The 22500-nt window shown below is 43.9% G+C and overlaps 2 protein-coding genes across 2 annotated transcripts in view; one reads left to right on the forward strand and one right to left on the reverse strand.

The window, feature by feature from the left end:
• Nucleotides 1–11240, reverse strand: part of LOC133552550 (uncharacterized) — a 77197-nt gene extending 65957 nt beyond the window's left edge. Inside the window, exon 1 of the mRNA XM_061899790.1 lies at nucleotides 11088–11240. The gene's annotated coding sequence lies outside the window, so the exon portion shown is untranslated. The remainder of the gene's footprint in view (nucleotides 1–11087) is intronic.
• Nucleotides 1–22500, forward strand: part of LOC133552549 (dedicator of cytokinesis protein 2-like) — a 393779-nt gene that overhangs the window by 262070 nt on the left and 109209 nt on the right. The window lies entirely within an intron of this gene.

Genomic DNA, 22500 nt, shown 5'->3' on the forward strand with positions numbered 1-22500 from the left:
TTGCCGCCAATGTTTTTCTTGTAAAGTGTATGGAAGCTGGATGAATTAGATGCCAAAAACCAACCACTTTCATGTGGTATTGTACAGAAAGGACAACTTTTTTTCTCCTCCATTTCAAAATGTGGGCGTTATCATCATTACTGTCTGATTCCAATCAATGCAAGTCATCAGAATCAGGTAATACACCAACTTATATTCTTGTCTTTGTGAAAGAAAGACATCTATATGTGTTACACATGCTTGTATTATCATTAAACACATTTAACTTGTTTACAAAAATGTCTCTTTCATAAATAAATAAATATAAATGATATATATAAATGAGGTAGATCCCCTCGAGTTGGTCAATTGAAAAGTAGCTCGCCTGCAGAAAAAGTGTGGGCACCCCTGGTTTAAATCAATTAGCACCCCGGCGGCATTTCAAAGAAAAAAAAATTATGTTTTCTTTCGATTTATGCGGGACACTTCTTTATGAGCCGTTAGCTACCAAGACAAGCAGAGAAGCAGTGAAATATGAAAGCCGCCGACAAAAGCAGTTGAATTCCTACGTGAGGCAAAGACCAGTTTTGCTTTGCTTCATCTTTTCATGGCTCTTTTCTCATTTCTCCCTGCACTCTTTTTTTTTTGTGCCACTCCATCATCTTCTCATCTCTCTGTCCTGGCACTCATCCTGTCTGCTGGTTGCCTCCATCCTCTCCATCACAACCTTCTTTACTGAGGGACTCGTCCTGATTTCGCTCCGTCAGGATAACACAAAATGTGGGAGCTAGAAGAGTCAAATGTAAGACTGGTTGGTGAAAGACACATCAAATAATGAATGTGCAGGCTGAATATCTGGGGGAAAAACATCTGTCGATTTGCATTTATTTTCTTTGAATCAGCTTCAAAATCACAGCTAAAAAATTTTATAAATTCAGTCTGCATGATTTTCAACAAGTCATGGCAATTGTTTCACTCAATGCAACTTTTCTCTGACTGCAATTGAGCATTCAACTACACAAAATGCCACACTTTCCGTCACAAACAAATGTGACCTCTTCATCCATTTTCTACCGCTTGTCCCTTTTGGCGTCTCATTGATTGATTGATTGATTGATACTTTTATTAGTAGATTGCACAGTACAGTACATATTCCGTACAATTGACCACTAAATGGTAACACCCCAATAAGTTTTTCAACTTGTTTAAGTCGGGGTCCACGTTAATCAATTCATGGTACAAATATATACTATCAGCATAAAACAGTCATCACACAAGTTAATCATCATAGTATGTACATTGAATTATTTACATTATTTACAATCCGGGGGGTGGGATGAGGAGCTTTGGTTGATATCAGAACTTCAGTCATCAACAATTGCATCAACAGAGAAATGTGGACATTGAAACAGTGTAGGTCTTATTTAGTAGGATATGTACAGCCAGCAGAGAACATAGTGAGTTCACATAGCATAAGAACAAGTATATACATTAGAAGTACATTTGAGTTGTTTATAATCCGGGGAGATGGGATGTGAATGGAGGAGGGTATTAGTAAAGTGTTGAAGTTGCCTGGAGGTGTTGTTTTAGAGCGGTTTTGAAGGAGGATAGAGATGCACTTACTTTTATACCTGTTGGGAGTGCATTCCACATTGATGTGGCATAGAAAGAGAACGAGTTAAGACCTTTGTTAGATCGGAATCTGGGTTTAACGTGGTTTGTGGAGCTCCCCCTGGTGTTGTGGTTATGGGGGTCATTTACGTTAAGGAAGTAATTTGACATGTACTTCGGTATCAAGGAGGTGTAGCGGATTTTATAGACCAGGCTCAGTGCAAGTTGTTTGACTCTGTCCTCCACCCTGAGCCAGCCCACTTTGGAGAAGTGGGTTGGATTGAGGTGTGATCTGGGGTGGAGGTCTAAAAGTAACCGGATTAGCTTATTCTGGGATGTTTGGAGTCTAGATTTGAGGGTTTTGGAGGTGCTGGGGTACCAGGAGGTGCAACCGTAATCGAAGAATGGTTGAATGAGAGTTCCCGCTAGAATCCTCAAGGTGCTTTTGTTGACCAGAGAGGAGATTCTGTAGAGGAATCTCGGTCTTTGGTTGACCTTTTTGATGACCTTGGTTGCCATTTTATCACAGGAAAGATTAGCCTCTAGAATGGAACCTAGGTAGGTGATCTCATCTTTCCTGGTGATAACAATGTCATGGGGTGCTGGAGCCTATTTCAGTTGCATTTATGCTCATCTAAGTAAAGCATTTATTTGCATGTAACACACAACAGTGCCAACATGATAAGGAGGGTGTTAGTTAGTTCCAGTTGTATTCTCACTGCTGGAGGGATGAGATGGCAACGTGACTTTCATTTATAATAAATGCATGCTGTGTTCAAATGTTCCAGCACAATGCTGGCATGTCCTCCTCTTCATGGACTAGCTGCCAGAGGTGGGACCAAGTCATTGTTTTGCAAGTCACAAGTAAGTCTCAAGTCTTTGCCCTCGAGTATCGAGTCAAGTCCCAAGTCAAGACAGGCAAGTCCCGAGTCAAGTCCAAAGTCAAGACTGGAAAGTCTCAAGTCAAGTCCCAAGTCCTGCATTTTGAGTTTCGAGTCATTTCAAGTCTTTTTAACCACAGACATTTACACAGATTGTGTATGCTTTTAAAACGCTGTGTGTATTTACAGTATAATAACAAAAATCGTACTGACATTGCACTTCATAATAGTACTATTAACCAGTTATTTTAAACATTTAACTCATCCCTTTACAGAATGAACACATTTGAAAAAACAAGTGCAACTGTACTTATTTGCACAAAGGTGTTAACATTGTATTTCCAAGGCATTTTGCATTGTAACTAGTTCATCAGCAGTTTCTATCCTGTTCTTACCCTAGCTCATTGATCTCCTCTCATACTGTATTTGTTGATGTGTACGTGCACATGAATAACATAACAAATACATGAAAATAACTAGGGACGGAGTTGTACTATTTAGAATTCACGGCCCTATGGAAAATTCACCAGCCGCCACTGATTATGATGCATTCTTATTTTAGGCAAAGTATAAGACAATACTTTCTTAACAGTATAACTGTAACCAGGAATAAGTCTTCAAGTAACAATATTCAAATACTAACTTTGTTGGGTAAGACATAATTTGCTTTTATTCTGAATCCAGTGAAACAGAAATACAGTCTATAAGATATAAAGCTATCTAATGTATTCATACATTGTTTGTGTAGGATATATGCATGTATGTATAACCTAATCAATCATCAATCAATCAATGTTTACTTATATAGCCCTAAATCACTAGTGTCTCAAAGGGCTGCACTACGACATCCTCGGTAGGCCCACATAAGGGCAAGGAAAACTCACACCCAGTGGGACGTCGGTGACAATGATGACCATGAGAACCTTGGAGAGGAGGAAAGCAATGGATGTCGAGCGGGTCTAACATGATACTGTGAAAGTTCAATCCACAAGTCGCGAGAGTCCAGTCCAAAGCGGATCCAACACAGCAGCGAGAGTCCCGTTCACAGCGGAGCCAGCAGGAAACCATCCCAAGCGGAGGCGGATCAGCATCGCAGAGATGTCCCCAGCCGATACACAGGCAAGCAGTACATGGCCACCGGATCGGACCGGACCCCCTCCACAAGGGAGAGTGGGACATAGAAGAAAAAGAAAAGAAACGGCAGATCAACTGGTCTAAAAAGGGAGTCTATTTAAAGGCTAGAGTATACAAATGAGTTTTAAGGTGAGACTTAAATGCTATTGTTTTATCAACTTAGAAATAGCTGACCGTTTTTTCCCCCCTTTTTGGGATTATTATTCCAAGTTTTGATCTTGTACGTCTGGTTACCTATAGCATATAAAAATATTCTATTACTGTTAAGCAAACTTTGAACACGCCAAAAAAATTATCATGGTTACATGTATGACGAAAAGCGCGTAATTATATCGGTGGTATTCAGTGAGGTAAAATGAATTAAATGCGCCGACAGTTCTTTGCTCCTGACAAATGAATTGCACTGAGTGAAGGGGATCACCACTCCAAGATGGCGGCCGCTCGTCTTGTCTCGTCTGCGCCAGTAGGCAGGAGTGGTCGATGCTGCGTCTACTTATAAGATGTCTACGGTTATCACGTTAGCAGTGAGTTAACAGCCTCACTGATTTAACTAAACAGTAAATAAAAGTTACGTTACTCGGCCAACAAACGTTAGCTTACATTCTTACCCTTCTTTGTGCAACTTCAAATGTCGAACGAAGTTGGAAGTTGTTGCGTCTCTGACTGTAATCTTCGAACGGACTGCAGACTTTGCATACGACAATTTGTTTTTTGTTGACCAAGTCGTAGTTTTTATACCCGAACAAAACCATTTTTGGCATAACTTTTCCTCACTGGCGTGTCGTTTGAGAGCTCTTCGTTGGTTTTCATGCAATTTGATTGGCTGAATGCTGTGTGACGAAAATAACAGGGATGTAATTTGATTGGCTGTTGTTCTGACAGGTAGCGCGCACACTGTCATCGCACACACGGACAGATACGGAGCGTTCCTGAATAACTTTTTAATCGTTGCGTTTTGGGGAAAGTAGCAAGTCATGTCAAGTCAAAAGAATCAAGTCCAAGTCAAGTCACAAGTCATGGATGTTAAAGTCTTAGTCGAGTTGCAAGTCTTTTTAAATGTTGTCAAGTCGATTCTAAAGTCATCAAATTCATGACTCGAGTCCAAGTCATGTGACTCAATCAATCATCAATCAATGTTTACTTATATAGCCCTAAATCACTAGTGTCTCAAAGGGCTGCACAGACCACCACGACATCCTCGGTAGGCCCACATAAGGGCAAGGAAAGGAAAACTCACACCCAGTGGGACGTCGGTGACAATGATGACTATGAGAACCTTACGGTACAATACAATCTTGCCGATTGTATTGTACCGTATGTCCCGGCAAGAAATCTGCGTTCAAAAGACTCCGGCTTATTAGTGATTCCTAGAGCTCAAAAAAAGTCTGCGGGCTATAGAGCGTTTTCCGTTCGGGCTCCAGTACTCTGGAATGCCCTCCCGGTAACAGTTCGAGATGCTACCTCAGTAGAAGCATTTAAGTCTCATCTTAAAACTCATCTGTATACTCTAGCCTTTAAATAGACCTCCTTTTTAGACCAGTTGATCTGCCGCTTCTTTTCTTTCTCCTATGTCCCCCCCTCCCTTCTGGAGGGGGTCCGGTCCGATGACCATGGATGAAGTACTGACTGTCCAGAGTCGAGACCCAGGATGGACCGCTCGTCGGGACCCAGGATGGACCGCTCGCCTGTATCGGTTGGGGACATCTCTACGCTGCTGATCCGCTTGAGATGGTTTCCTGTGGACGGGACTCTCACTGCTGTCTTGGAGCCACTATGGATTGAACTTTCACAGTATCATGTTAGACCCGCTCGACATCCATTGCTTTTGGTCCCCTAGAGGGGGGGGGTTGCCCACATCTGAGGTCCTCTCCAAGGTTTCTCATTGTCAGCATTGTCACTAGCGTCCCACTGGATGTGAATTCTCCCTGCCCACTGGGTGTGAGTTTTCCTTGCCCTTTTGTGGGTTCTTCCGAGGATGTTGTAGTCGTAATGATTTGTGCAGTCCTTTGAGACATTTGTGATTTGGGGCTGTATAAATAAACATTCAAAGCAATGGATGTCGAGCGGGTCTAACATGATACTGTGAAAGTTCAATCCACAATGGATCCAACACAGTCGCGAGAGTCCAGTCCAAAGCGGATCCAACACAGCAGCGAGAGTCCCGTTCACAGCGGAGCCAGCAGGAAACCATCCCAAGCGGAGGCGGATCAGCAGCGCAGAGATGTCCCCAGCCAATACACAGGCGAGCAGTACATGGCCACCGGATCGGACAACCAAACAATTAAACAAGGCGACACGGTAAAGAATCTGGGTATTATCTTCGACCCAACTCTCTCCTTTGAGGCACACATTAAAAGCGTTACTAAAACGGCCTTCTTTCATCTCCGTAATATCGCTAAAATTCGCTCCATTCTGTCCACTAAAGACGCTGAGATCATTATCCATGCGTTTGTTACGTCTCGCCTCGACTACTGTAACGTATTATTTTCGGGTCTCCCCATGTCCCGAGTCCACACCTCTGCTAGCTGCCTTATAATTATTACAAGTAGCACAGTTGCTATCTATTTCGTCAAATGTTAGTGTTTGTTTCGACCATCTTGAGCTTCAGATGTCACTAAGCAGTAAGCACCTTGGTTCATGATGTCATCTCCACCCATGTCGGGTCATGATGTCATTCATCTCCGCCCTGAAACATCCATAAGAGACAAAAAGTCCAGCGATTCTCAGGAATTGACACACTGGGAACTGGTTCTGAACAAGAAACTGTTTTCGATTCCCCTTCCATCCGTCCATGCACTTCCTAATGCCGGTCCCGCTCGGGGTCATGGGGGGTACTGGAGCCTATCCCAGCTGCACTCAGCCAGAAGGTGGCGTACACCCTGGACAAGTCGCCACCTCATCGCAGGACCAACACAGATAGGCAGACAATATTCACAGAGTAGGGCCAATTTAGTGTATATATAATTATATATACATGTACGTGTGTGTGTGTGTGTGTATATATATATATATATATATATATATATATATATATATATAGGGACGGCGTGGCGCAGTGGGAGAGTGGCCGTGCGCAACCTGGTTCAAATCCCACCTAGTACCAACCTCGTCACGTCCGTTGTGTCCTGAGCAAGACACTTCACCCTTGCTCCTGATGGGTGCTGGTTGGCGCCTTGCATGGCAGCTCCCTCCATCAGTGTGTGAATGTGTGTGTGAATGTGGAAGTAGTGTCAAAGCGCTTTGAGTACCTTGAAGGTAGAAAAGCGCTATACAAGTACAACCCATTTTATATATATATATATTAGGGCTGGGCAACGATTAAAAATTTTAATCGAAGTTAATCGCACTATTTCTCTGATTAATTGCGATTAACTGCATTGTATACGCAAAGCCCAATAATGAATTCAAAAGTAGTGTGTAGTGCACCTTTATTGGAATATTCTCCCACATGAACAAAAGCGCCAAAACATTTGTTGTGCAAACACAATTTAAATCAGTCCTTGTTAAACAGTAGCAGTTAAATAGCATATTTTATGACAATCAACTCCAAAAATGTAAATACAAACATTTAAGCTTATTGCCACTGCCAGGGTATTTAAGTTATCCTGTTTGTTATGGAAAATAAATATAATCTACATACAAATCTCTGAGCCACAATCATAATATCTGAACAGGCAATTTCTGAGGTAACAGCAGAAACATTTTTTTTTATCAGGGATCTTATGTTTAAAAAACCTATATTATAGGTAGTGGGCTGTTTTAGGGAATTTTTGATCCAATTATCCGTAGTAGCAATATTAATAATGTTGTGTTTATTCTGCGTAGTGCACTTAAAATAATTATGACCATATCTAGGAATTGATATGATGGGAATTTTCCGATTGTTTGCTTGGTGCTTTGATAAACTGAACGCATCATATACATGGTACTATATTGTGATGTTATGAGCCAGGGAATAAAAGAACTACCCTACCCAGCATGCAACAGGAGTGACGAGCATGCGCGGTAGCCCGGTATAGGTTGTGTCGCCATGACGGCATCTTGTATGTTGTGATATGCACGCTCTGAAAGCAAACGTTAAGAACTCAGCCAACACTCCTGGTCTGCATTATTCATAAATAGACAGACAACACATATACTCCGCTGCTTCACAGGCCGCTGGATGTAGCCGGCAAAGTATTCCCATGCTAGCTAGCCGGTCTAGCAAGCACGCGTCATTCAGTCCAAAACGGCCCGATCTATCCACATTCAGAATTGTCTGGCGGTCGTAAGTGATCCCGGAGTGACCACGCTGTAAGCCAGCCAGGAAATTTGCAGAATTGTCCGCTATTTTTGCCAAATGTTCCATCTTTACCAAGAGCCCCTCGACGCCGAAGTACATCCGGGAGATGCCATCTTGTTAAGAAAAGGCGTTAACAAAATAAAAGCATGTAAACAACATACGCAAATGTGCGATAAAATAATTGTCGGCGTTAATAGATTAATTAACGCATTAATTTGCCCACCCCTAATATATATATATATATATATATACATATGTACATATATGTATATATACATGTATATGTATGTTTATATTTACATGTTAATGTGTATACGGTATACAAATATGTGTAATTATATGTATTAATACCTATGCATATATACATATGTTATACATGTGTTACATGTGCTCGGGATCTTTCTGTGTGGAGTTTGCATGTCCTCCCCGTGACTGCGTGGGTTCCCTCCGGGTACTCCGGCTTCCTCCCACTTCCAAAGACATGCACCTGGGGATAGGCCCCTCCCACCTCCAAAGACATGCATCTGGGGATAGGTTGATTGGCAACACTATATTGGCCCTAGTGTATGAATGTTTTCTGTCTATCTGTGTTGGCCCTGTGATGAGGTGGCGACTTGTCCAGGGTGTACTCCGCCTTCCGCCAGATTGTAGCTGAGATAGGCACCAGCGACACCCAAACAAACATTGCAGCTTCACCACATTTCATATTTGCATTTTTTTAAAAGCATTTTCAACAACATTTTGATGAAGATATCAATACTACAGCAGTCTTGACCACAGCAGGAGACCAAACCAATCAGAATGCACCGTTCAGTAAAGTGATCACTGATTGGCTCAGCCACATAAAGCATTACCATATTGGATTAGGATACTTTTAAGGGTGACTAAAGGGTTTTACTTCATGTTTAGCGGGCTCTCATAATGTTGAAAAATGCTTTAAGAAAGTAGTAAACTTGTTTTTTTTTCATTTCTTCATTATGAGAATATGTTATTTATATTCGATGATCGTTAAAATGTTGCGGTCATGTCCGGAACTAAACGATAAACACGGGACGACTAAACTAACATCAGTTTGACCCCAAGCAGGTCATTTCTATGCAGATCAGTTATTTTTATAAATCAAAACAAAAAAACCTGAGGTTATAGGATTCCACTGTGCCTAAGTCTACCTCCATCAGGACCCTCAAAAGTACTGCTCGCGTACCCTTGACAACATTCTACCTCCATCAGGACCCTCAAAAGTACTGCTCGTGTACCCTTGACAACATTCTACCTCCATCAGTCTGTGGAACGCTCTCCCTGACAACCTGAGGGCACCTCAGACTGTGGATGCTTTTAAAAAAGGCTTAAAAACCCATCTTTTTAAAAAAAAACTTTCTATAGACATGCATGCTGGTTGTAGCCTTTGGGCTGTTTCTAGTTTTATATTTTATTTATTTTTTATTATTACTATTTTTTTTTACACTGTGGCACTTTGAGGTTGTTTGCTCAACGTGAAGTGCTTTTTACAAATAAAATCTATTATTATTATTATTATTATCAGGACCCTCAAAAGTACTGCTCATGTACCCTTGACAACATTCTACCTCAGGGGTGCCCACACTTTTTCTGCAGGCGAGCTACTTTTCAATTGACCAACTCGAGGGGATCTACCTCATTTATATATATCATTTATATTTATTTATTTATGAAAGAGACATTTTTGTAATCAAGTTAAATGTGTTTAATGATAATACAAGCATGTGTAACACATATAGATGTCTTTCTTTCACAAAGACAAGAATATAAGTTGGTGTATTACCTGATTCTGATGACTTGCATTGATTGGAATCAGACAGTAATGATGAGAACGCCCACATTTTCAAATGGAGGAGAAAAAAAGTTGTCCTTTCTGTACAATACCACATGAAAGTGGTTGGTTTTTGGCATCTAATTCATCCAGCTTCCATACACTTTACAAAAAAAACATTGGCGGCAAATTCCGTAGCTTGCTTGATTGACATTCACGGCACCCGAGGGTCTTGTGAGATGACGCTGGCTGCTGCCAGTTCATTATTATGAAAAAATGACAGAGAGGAAGGCGAGAAACACTTTTTATTTCAACAGACTTTCGCGCCGTCCCTTCCGTCAAAACTCTAAAGGCCGAATGCACATTTCCTATCTTCACAATAAAAGCCCTGCTTCATGCTGCCTGCGCTAACAAAATAAGAGTCTCAGAAAGCTGGCGTGCACAAGTGATGTGCACGCCAGCTTTCTGAGGGATCGCTTGTGCACGCCAGTTTTCCGAGACTCTGTATTTAGTTAGCGCAGGCAGCATGAAGCAGGGCTTTTATTGTGAAGATAGGAAATGTGCAGTCGGCCTTTAGAGTTTTGACGGAAGGTACGGCGCGAGAGTCTGTTGAAATAAAAAGTGTTTCTCGCCTTCCTCTCGGTCATATTTTCATAATAATGATCTTGCAGCAGCCAGCGTCATCTCACAAGACCCTCCGGTACCGTGAATGTCATTTAAGTGACGTCTTGGTGAAGATTGATGATCACTCATTTTTAGGTCTATTTTTTTTTTAAAGCCTGGCTGGAGATCGACTGACACACCCCCCGCGGTCGACTGGTAGCTCGCGATCGACGTAATGGGCACCCCTGTTCTACCTCCATCAGGACCCTCAAAAGTACTGCTCGTGTACCCTTGACAACATTTTGCACCTGGAAAAGGTAGAAACGGCTACCTTGAGGTCCAGTGATTATCCCTGCTGGGCTCCATCAGCCTGGACTGTAACTTCAGGGACGTAAAGCAACTCCCGCTGTTCCTCCAAACACACAGTCCTGACTTGCTGACTTCCTCCAGCAGCCCGCCTGCGTTAGTGCACCAGCCCCGCCATATAATCCCATATCTAGCGGTCGGCACGTGGGCTTTTAATAGCAATCAGCTGACCTGCACATTCGCCGCTCTGCCTCTTACACCCACCCACAAGGTGGAGAACATCTGGATCCCGCCGGAGTCCGTGTGTGGATAACAAACCCCGACAACGCCAGGCATGATCGTGGTGCGCCAACGCCAGGCATGATCGCGACCACACTCTGCGGGAGAAGTCACTCTCCGTGGACTTTGACGTTTCTTTATACGTGTTTCTGTCGGCGTTCCCCCGCTCGCTCTTCAAATCCCAGCCATGCTTTGAGGCGTGTAAAATACCACACACACTTACTTCTCTGCCGGTACTCCATAGGGTTCTCTCCTCTCCGTGTCTTCTCACATTTCCAATAATCCTTTAGTCCTCAGCAAGTCTTCACTGCTCTCTTTTCCTTTGCCTTCTGTTGCTTGATCCTTGCATGCTTGCAGGGCTCACTGATCCTCCCTCCCCTCCTTCTCTCTCTCTCCCTCTCTCTCTCTCCCCCCCTTCCCTCATCTGGGTCTGCAACAAATGCAGTCATCACCGTCTTGGTGTCACCTGTTTCTCACACATCGTTCCCTTTAGGCCGTGTTGACTCTATGCTTTTGCTTCCATAATCTGGTCTGGGGTTGTCCACATACCGATATTTTGGTATTGTTACCAGTTGGGCTGGGCGATATGGATTTTTTTTAATATCTCGATATTTTTGGGCCATGTCACAATACACGATATATATCGCGATATTTTTCCTTAGCCTTGAATGAACACTTGATGCATATAATCACAGCAGTATGATGATTCTATGTGTCTACATTCAAACATTCTTCTTCATACTGCATTAATATATGCTACTTTTTTGTCACGACTTGGACTTGGGCGTGGATTGTTTTCCCGAGGTGAAAAGCAAATGGAGTGGACACGGCGTGAAGGTAGAGACGTCTTTTATTGTAACACTACAACTAATAAAAAACAGGAACCAACAAATGGCGCCTACAAGGAGATACAAAAACTTGGCAGTGAAAACAAAACTTGCACTAAGGCAAAACTATGAACATAAAACAAAAACTTGCACTATGGCATGAATAACGAAAAGCTTACGTGGAACGGAAGGAGAACGGGACATGGATCATTGGCATGGTTCATTACAAGGTGCGTAGCAGGTGATAGGTGGTGATGTTGACAGGACGAACGACAGAAACAGACTGGCTTAAATAGCAGGGACATGATCAGTGAAAACAGGTGCGCGATTGCAAAATGTCAGACAGGTGCGTGACATGAGGACAGGCGAAAACTAATGGGTAGTCATGGAAACAAAACAAACAAGGAAGTGCAAAAACAGGAACTGAGTGTCCAAAAAAACCAAAACAGAACATGACTAAAACAAAACCTGATCACACAAACATGACAATTTTAAAATTTCATGCAGAGAGGGAAATCACAACTAAGTAGGGGTGTAACGGTACGTGTATTTGTATTCAACTGTTTCAATACGGGGGTTTCGGTTCGGGTCGGAGGTGTACCGAACGAGTTTCCACACGGACATATTAAGTAGCGTACCGCACGTTGTGTAAACAATGCACACCGAGGCACAACACACGGCATTCTAGCAGCGACCAGCCTTGGATAGACCGACTATACGTCCTCTTTTCACCGGACATGTCCTCTTTCGCAGGGCTGTCAGGGTGGAGTTTCTTAAATGCCTCAAAAGTCAGGCATTTTAAGTTAGGGTTGTGTGTATTTTCAATGTACGTTCAGGGTTAAAAAGGGGTTAAAAACAAGACAAATTGTGAGGGAGGGGCAGAGAGAGCGAGAGAGTTATGATAAAAGCACATGCGTCGCGAGCTCTGCTTTTTAACCATAGATTTATCAGATTTAATTTTTTATTATCTATACTATCTCAAAAGTGCGCCCCGGAAGCCATTTGCGGCCCACAGATAATGTTTCAAAGGCCCACGGCACATTCTAAAAATACTATTAAAATTAAAAAAAAACATAAACAAAAGTAAAATAAAAAAGTTTAGAATCTAAATGTAATTTAGAAAAAGTTGCAACGTTGACTAATTAAACAAAGCTGTTTTTTTTCTTTTAAACTGTCATTGCTCAAAACATAATATTGAATCAAAATCAATGTTGTTATGAATTATTGACCTATCCAAGTTTCCCATTACTTCACATCAAATATTCCACTAAGAAAAATATTTTTGGTGGAAGATTTTGCAAATTTGGTAAATAAATAACCAAAAAATGTATATTTTGTTGTTTTCTTACTGTACCGAAAATGAACCGATCCGTGACCGCTGAACCGAGGTACGTACCGAACCAAAATTTTTGTGCACCTTTACACAAAAGTTTATTTATTAAACAGTTATTAAGCAGTGGCACAAACATTCATGTCATTTCAAAACAAAGTGCAAGATTGTCAGAGATATTTTAAAACAAGCTATTAGTGCACTTTTGTGCATGATGTCACTAAGATGACATATCAAAACAACACTCAATTAAAGTGCACTTTTAGTCCAGTTTACAGAAGTATTTCATCTTGGATACAGTATATAATCCTCCATATTGGCAGACACATTTATTTTGTTCAATTTCATTCCAAGAAATTAAGCAATATTTTTGCATCTGACAAAAAACACCCACAAACGCTGGCTTACTGTAATAAAAATGCCACGTTTGTTATAAATACAGTTCAAAGAAAAAAATGCTGTCTTCCGCTGGAGAGACCTGTGTCTGCTAGCTTGAGCGCCCCCACTTCTCCCAGTGTGGCCAGTCAGAGTACTGCTGAGGCATTCAACTGCAAGTTGACAATATATCGCCCCCTACCTTGAGGCAGAGGTACCTGCTGCCTCAAGACCTGCCTTTTCCATGTGGCAACAAGCATGCGCGCCCTCCCGCGCACGCCCAAGACACAGTGTGTGTAGTCGTGGAGGCACCGCCTGTGTCTGCCTCATTTCTCACCTGCTGCATTGTTTTGATCAGGAAACATGGAATTTCCGCGATTTTGACCATGAAAATAAATCTAAATATACAGGAACCACACCAAAATGAAATAGAAAGCATAAACCAAAAGAGAAATATTAAAAAAAAAATTATTTTATTTCTTCGTTTTGGAACATCTCATAGTTAAGCCACCTGGTGGCAGGTGAGGCACTGACAGCACGTCACTGGGATGGATGGAACAAAATAAATATGTATTTAGAGACATATTGTAATAACTTAATAATGAAGATGGAAAACCAATTACAAACAAATAAAAAAAAAACATTAACTATACGCTTATCAATCAATCAATCAATGTTTACTTATATAGCCCTGAATCACTAGTGTCTCAAAGGGCTGCACAAACCACTACCACATCCTCGGTAGGCCCACATAAGGGCAAGGAAAACTTACACCCAGTGGGACGTCGGTGACAATGATGACTATGAGAACCTTGGAGAGGAGGAAAGCAATGGATGTCGAGCGGGTCTAACATGATACTGTGAAAGTTCAATCCATAATGGATCCACACAGTCGCGAGATGCCAGTCCAAAGTGGATCCGACACAGCAGCGAGAGTCCCGTTCACAGCGGAGCCAGCAGGAAACCATCCCAAGCGGAGGCGGATCAGCAGCGCAGAGATGTCCCCAGCCGATACACAGGCAAGCAGTATATGGCCACCGGATCGGACCGGACCCCCTCCACAAGGGAGAGTGGGACATAGGAGAAAAAAGAAAAGAAACGGCAGATCAACTGGTCTAAAAAGGGAGTCTATTTAAAGGCTAGAGTATACAAATGAGTTTTAAGGTCAGACTTAAATGCTTCTACTGAGGTGGCATCTCGAACTGTTACCGGGAGGGCATTCCAGAGTACTGGAGCCCGAAATGAAAACGCTCTATAGCCCGCAGACTTTTTTTGGGCTTTGGAAATCACTAATAAGCCGGAGTCTTTTGAACGCAGATTTCTTGCCGGGACATATGGTACAATACAATCGGCAAGATAGGCTGGAGCTAGACCGTGTAGTATTTTATACGTAAGTAGTAACACCTTAAAGTCACATCTTAAGTGCACAGGAAGCCAGTGCAGGTGAGCCAGTACAGGCGTAATGTGATCAAACTTTCTTGTTCTTGTCAAAAGTCTAGCAGCCGCATTTTGTACCAACTGTAATCTTTTAATGCTAGACATGGGGAGACCCCAAAATAATACGTTACAGTAGTCGAGACGAGACGTAACAAACGCATGGATAATGATCTCAGCGTCTTTAGTGGACAGAATGGAACGAATTTTAGCGATATTACGGAGATGAAAGAAGGCCGTTTTAGTAACGCTTTTAATGTGTGACTCAAAGGAGAGTGTTGGGTGGAAGATAATACCCAGATTCTTTACCGTGTCGCCTTGTTTAATTGTTTGATTGTCAAATGTTAGAGTTGTATTATTAAATTGAGGTCGGTGTCTAGCAGGACCGATAATCAGCATTTCCGTTTTTTTGGCGTTGAGTTGCAAAAAATTAGCGGACATCCATTGTTTAATTTCATTAAGACACGCCTCCAGCTGACTACAATCCGGCGTGTTGGTCAGTTTTAGGGGCATGTAGAGTTTTGTGCATAGTAACTATATATTATTAATATTGTAAATACAAATTTTTATATATCTAGAAAGGCTGGTCCTAAAGAGGGAGGCATTTTTCGGAGGTCTCAAGAAGGTCAGAAATACAAGAATGTGCGTGCGTGTGCGTGTGTGTGTGTGTGTGTGTGTGTGTGTGTGTGTGTGTGACCCTGGCATGGCAGAGGACCCAGTAAAACTTTGGCAGGACAAACGTTTTGCAGCTGGGACTAAAGCCAGTGCTGCCGCCAACAAACACCAACACACTTGTACACACACGGGAAAACACACTTGGACTTCACTCACTTTATTTTTATCTTAGTGGTCTCCTCTCAGAGTGGACCCTCTCTCTCTATCTCTCTCTCTCCCCCCCTTTACACCCTTTAAGCTGCTGTCCTCCTTTCTGTCCGCCCCCACTTGACCTTCTTTAAGTCTTTTTGTCCCTTTCACCTAAATGTTATCTTACAGGTGTGCTTCATGAAAGCCGACACCAGATATTAGCTCACATGAATCATCTCTTTCATGGCAAAACCACATGAAAGCTGACTACGCGGAGTCTCTGTATGAACCATAATCAGGACTTGTAAACCCAGTGCGTTCTCCCCAATGTTGCAAATACATCCCGGAGTTCCAAGCACAGCATTTAGGCCTGGCCCGGTACACCATCTGGACCGAGGTTTTTCATCACATCAAAAATCCCACACATGAGATTATACACAACAAAGCTGTTGGTGGATCATACATGACGCCATCGTGCAGATTAAACCCCAGCCAGGCCCCACAATGGACAAAATGTACAGGAATGTTGCTTCCCTGGTCGCAATTTCACCCTTTGCAGTTGCAAAAAAAGAAAAGTGTTTTATGTCTGTGGAAGGTGTCTCGTTGTGTGACTGGCTGCACGGCCGCATGGCTGCATGGTAGTATGGCTGCATGGTTGTATGGCTGCATGGTAGTATGGCTGCATGGTAGTATGGCCGTATGGTTGCACGGCCGCATGGTTGTACGGCTGCATGGTAGTATGGCTGCATGGTAGTATGGCTGCATGGTTGTATGGCCGCATGGTAGTATGGCCGCATGGTTGTATGGCTGCATGATAGTATGGTTGCATGGTTGTATGGCTGCATGGTAGTATGGCTGCATGGTTGTATGGCTGCATGGTAGTATGGCCGCATGGTTGTATGGCTGCATGGTAGTATAGCTGCATGGTTGTATGGCTGCATGGTAGTATGGCTGCATGGTAGTATGGCCGCATGGTTGTATGGCTGCATGGTAGTATGGCTGCATGGTTGTATGGCTGCATGGTAGTATGGCTGCATGGTTGTATGGCTGCATGGTAGTATGGCTGCATGGTAGTATGGCTGCATGGTTGTATGGCTGCATGGTAGTATGGCCGCATGGTTGTATGGCTGCATGGTAGTATGGCTGCATGGTTGTATGGCTGCATGGTAGTATGGCTGCATGGTTGTATGGCTGCATGGTAGTATGGCCGCATGGTTGTATGGCCGCATGGTTGTATGGCTGCATGGTTGTATGGCTGCATGGTAATATGGCCGCATGGTTGTATGGCTGCATGGTAGTATGGCTGTATGGCTGCATGGTAGTATGGCCGCATGGTTGTATGGCTGCATGGTAGTATGGCTGCATGGTTGCACGGCCGCATGGTTGTATGGCCGCATGGTAGTATGGCTGCATGGTTGTATGGCTGCATGGTAATATGGCCGCATGGTTGTATGGCTGCATGGTAGTATGGCTGTATGGCTGCATGGTAGTATGGCCGCATGGTTGTATGGCTGCATGGTAGTATGGCTGCATGGTTGTACGGCTGCATGGTAGTATGGCTGCATGGTTGTATGGCTGCATGGTAGTATGGCCGCATGGTTGTATGGCTGCATGGTAGTATGGCTGCATGGTTGTATGGCTGCATGGTTGTATGGCTGCATGGTAGTATGGCCGCATGGTTGTATGGCTGCACGGTAGTTATGGCCGCATGGTTGCACGGCTGCATGGTTGTATGGCTGCATGGTAGTATGGCCGCATGGTTGTATGGCTGCATGGTAGTATGGCTGCATGGTTGTACGGCTGCATGGTAGTATGGCTGCATGGTTGTATGGCTGCATGGTAGTATGGCCGCATGGTTGTATGGCTGCATGGTAGTATGGCTGCATGGTTGTATGGCTGCATGGTTGTATGGCTGCATGGTAGTATGGCCGCATGGTTGTATGGCTGCACGGTAGTTATGGCCGCATGGTTGCACGGCTGCATGGTTGTATGGCTGCATGGTAGTATGGCTGCATGGTTAACTGCCACATGTCTAACAGCCTGCAGCTTCTTTGTTTCTGCACGGCTCATTTCTTCATTTGCAACTCTAATTTTTGTTTTTCTCTCATTAGTGATATTTAAACTCACCTTTAATGATTTTACCTTTTACTGCTCTCCAGAGAAAGAAAAAGAACACTTTGTGGTATCGTACTGCAGCTTTTAGGTCGGTCTGATGTGGAAATGTTTACTTTTGTTTTTATGACTTTAATAAAGATTCTGTTCATAACTTTTATGGACGGAATTTCTAGGCGCAGTTAAGGCGTTGAAGGGTTCCGGTTTGGTGACCACGGGATTAGGTCTCTGCTTTTTGCAGATGATGTGGTCCTGTTGGCTTCATCTGACCGGGATCTTCAGCTCTGCAGCCGAGTGTGAAGCGACCGGAATGAGAATCAGCACCTCCAAGTCCGAGTCCATGGTTCTCGCCCGGAAAAGGGTGGAATGCCATCTCCGGGTTGGGGAGGAGACCCTGCCCCAAGTGGAGGAGTTCAAGTACCTAGGAGTCTTGTTCACGAGTGAGGGAAGAGTGGATCGTGAGATCGACAGGCGGATCGGTGCGGCGTCTTCAGTAATGCGGACGTTGTACCGATCTGTTGTGGTGAAGAAGGAGCTGAGCCGGAAGGCAAAGCTCTCAATTTACCGGTCGATCTACGTTCCCATACTCACCTATGGTCATGAGCTTTGGGTTATGACTGAAAGGATAAGATCACGGGTACAAGCGGCCCAAATGAGTTTGGGTCTCTCCCTTAGAGATAGGGTGAGAAGCTCTGCCATCCGGGAGGAACTCAAAGTAAAGCCGCTGCTCCTCCACATGGAGAGGAGCCAGATGAGGTGGTTCGGGCATCTGGTCAGGATGCCACCCGAACGCCTCCCTAGGGAGGTGTTTAGGGCACGTCCAACCGGTAGGAGGCCACGGGGAAGACCCAGGACACGTTGGGAAGACTATGTCTCCCGGCTGGCCTGGGAACGCCTCGGGATCCCCCGGGAAGAGCTAGACGAAGTGGTTGGGGAGAGGGAAGTCTGGGTTTCCCTGCTTAGGCTGTTGCCCCCGTGACCCGTCCTCGGATAAGCGGAAGAGGATGGATGGACTTTAATAAATATATAAATAATATATAAGTAATATACAACATGTTGTATTCTCTGAAGTTGCACAAGTTCTCCCTTGGCAAAAGGGTCCGCAGGTTGCTGACCCCCCGATGTGCTTGAATAGCCTTAACGCTTTGCTTTCTGTATTATTACTTCTGCAAGTAAGTCTCTCTTAAAGATATGCACACTCCTTTTTTTATTTCAACAGCTTACCTGATGATGGATGTTTACTGCAATGTGCAGGTGGATGCCTTGCAACATGCTGCAACACGCTGCAACATGCCACGTGACACAAGTAGCCACGGGTCCATCTCACAATGTGTGTTTTGTCTGCGTTGTGAAGACTCGATGTTCATATCACTTTTGACTTGTGGTTTTTTGTTGTGTGTGTAATTTCCTGTGTGATATCCGATTGGTGCACTTTTAGTAAGTGAGGAATGACAGCCTGAGGACACAGCCATCACTTGTCAGGAGCAGATGGCGCATGCACACACACACACACACGCACGCACACACACACACACACACACTCAACAGTTCTAATTACACCTGCGACAATCCATCTCATACACACACCAGCACCCCACATCAGCTCCCAGGTGATGACAGTGTGTGTGTGTGTGTGTGTGTGTGTGTGTGTGTGTGTGTGTGTGTGTGTGTGTGTGTGTGTGTGTGTGTGTGTGTGTGTGTGTGTTTTCTGGCAATGCTTACTTAATGGGGATATCGCTCTGTTTACACACCTTGAGGGGACCTCTGACGGTATGGGGACAAATAAATAATAGTCAGATCCATTCTGAAGATGCCTCTTGGGATTTTAAGCGTTGGCCCATAAAACATGGCTGTAACATGACATATTTAATTTGAACTTTTTTTTGTTTTGTTTAAATGGTCCTCAGTAGTTAGTACAAATGTGTGTGAAATATGCAAAATAATTTGAATTTGGTCCCCATGAAGCATATTAAGTCTTTTTCCCCAGGGTCCCCAGTAAGTCTGAACAGCACAAAACTTCATCAATCCAGAGATTTAAAGACGTGTGTGAGCTAACTGGACAGTAGACATTTTACACCATTTAGTTTATGACTTCACAACCTGTAGAAAGTCAGGTCCCCACAAGTCATGATCCAAAACTTGGTCCCCATTCCAAATGATAACCTGTGTGTGTGTGTGCGTGCGTGTGTGTGTTTTCTTGCTATGCTTACTTAATGGGGACATCGCTCTGTTTACACACCTTGAGGGGACCTCTGACGGTATGGGGACAAATAAACAGGTCCCTTAAAGGGAAACATTTTTAACTAATAGTCAGATCCATACTGAAGATGCCTCTTGTGATTTTAAGCGTTGGCCCATAAAACATGGCTGTAACATGACATATTAATTTGAACCTTTTTTTTTTTTTTTTTAATGGTCCTCAGTAGTTACGTACAAATTTGTGTGAAATATGCAAAATAATTTATAATAATAACCAGTGTGGGTGGCACTGGGAGCAGGTGGGTAAAGTGTCTTGCCCAAGGACACAACGGCAGTGACTAGGATGGCGGAAGCGGGAATTGAACCTGCAACCCTCAAGTTGCTGGCACAGACGCTCTACCAAACGAGCTATGCCGTCCCCGGCAAGTGACCTGGAGAAATGCATGGTGTTGCACGGAGAAAAACCATGATGGTGCTCATTGAAGCTTCAACCTACTCAGTGGCCTAGTGGTTAGAGTGTCCGGCCTGAGATGGGTAGGTTGTGAGTTCAAACCCTGGCCGAGTCATACCAAAGACCTTCTTGTACGTGTTATCTGTATTGGGGATCTGAAAAAATGCTGTGCGTCTGCCTTTGTAGTCTGTGTGGGCGCCGTAGTCGATAAGATTCTCCTTTTTCTCTATCTTCTTCTTATGGGACTTTCAAAGGAACCACCATGACCCGCTCAGTGGTCTTGTGGTTACTCACACACAAGTGAATTTGTAAATGTATATTTATATAGCGCTTTTCTCTAGTGACTCAAAGCGCTTTACATAGTGAAACCCAATATCTGAGTTACATTTAAACCAGTGTGGGTGGTACTGGGAGCAGGTGGGTAAAGCGTCTTGCCCAAGGACACAACGGCAGTGACTAGGATGGCTGAAGCGGGAATCGAACCTGAAACCCTCAAGTTGCTGGCACAGACGCTCTACCAACCGAGCTATGCCGTCCCCGGCAAGTGACCTGGAGAAATGCATGGTGTTGCACGGAGAAAAACCATGATGGTGCTCATTGAAGCTTCAACCTACTCTGGCCTAGTGGTTAGAGTGTCCGGCCTGAGATGGGTAGGTTGTGAGTTCAAACCCTGGCCGAGTCATACCAAAGACCTTCTGGTACGTGTTATCTGTATTGGGGATCTGAAAAAATGCTGTGCGTCCGCCTTTGTAGTCTGTGTGGGCACCGTAGTCGATAAGATTCTCCTTTTTCTCTATCTTCTTCTTATGGGACTTTCAAAGGAACCACCATGACCCACTCAGTGGTCTTGTGGTTACTCACACACAAGTGAATTTGTACATTTATATTTATATAGCGCTTTTCTCTAGTGACTCAAAGCGCTTTACACAGTGAAACCCAATATCTAAGTTACATTTAAACCAGTGTGGGTGGCACTGGAGCAGGTGGGTAAAGTGTCTTGCCCAAGGACACAAGGGCAGTGACTAGGATGGCGGAAGAGGGAATCGAACCTGCAACCCTCAAGTTGCTGGCACAGACGCTCTACCAACCGAGCTATGCCGTCCCCGGCAAGTGACCTGGAGAAATGCATGGTGTTGCACGGAGAAAAACCATGATGGTGCTCATTGAAGCTTCAACCTACTCAGTGGCCTAGTGGTTAGAGTGTCCGGCCTGAGATGGGTAGGTTGTGAGTTCAAACCCTGGCCGAGTCATACCAAAGACCTTCTGGTACGTGTTATCTGTATTGGGGATCTGAAAAAATGCTGTGCGTCCGCCTTTGTAGTCCATGCCGGCGCCGTAGTCGATAAGATTCTTCTTTTTCTCTATCTTCTTCTTATGGGACTTTCAAAGAACCACCATGACCCGCTCAGTGGTCTTGTGGTTACTCACACACAAGTGAATTTGTAAATTTATATTTATATAGCGCTTTTCTCTAGTGACTCAAAGCGCTTGACATAGTGAAACCCAATATCTAAGTTACATTTAAACCAGTGTGGGTGGCACTGGGAGCAGGTGGGTAAAGTGTCTTGCCCAAGGACACAACGGCAGTGACTAGGATGGCGGAAGCGGGAATCGAACCTGCAACCCTCAAGTTGCTGGCACAGACGCTCTACCAACCGAGCTATGCGTCCCCGGCAAGTGACCTGGAGAAACGCATGGTGTTGCACGGAGAAAAACCATGATGGTGCTCATTGAAGCTTCAACCTACTCAGTGGCCTAGTGGTTAGATTGTCCGCCCTCAAACTAGGTGGCCGTGAGTTCAAACCCTGGCCGAGTCATACCAAAGACTATAAAATGAGAGCCTTTACATCCTGCTTGGCACTCAGCATCAAGGGTTGGAATTGGGGGTTAAATCACCAAAAAGGATTCCAGAGCGCGGCCACCACTGCTGCCCACTGCTCCCCTCACCTCCCAGGGGGTGAACAAGAGAATGGGTCAAAAGCAGAGGACGCATTTCCCCACACCTAGTGTGTGTGTGTGTGTGTGTGTGTGTGTGTGTGTGTGTGTGTGTGTGTGTCATATATACATGATTAATGGATCTTTTTGATGGTTAATGACACCCTTT

This window comes from Nerophis ophidion, linkage group LG05, assembly GCF_033978795.1.
Source record: "Nerophis ophidion isolate RoL-2023_Sa linkage group LG05, RoL_Noph_v1.0, whole genome shotgun sequence".
Lineage (NCBI taxonomy): Eukaryota > Metazoa > Chordata > Actinopteri > Syngnathiformes > Syngnathidae > Nerophis > Nerophis ophidion.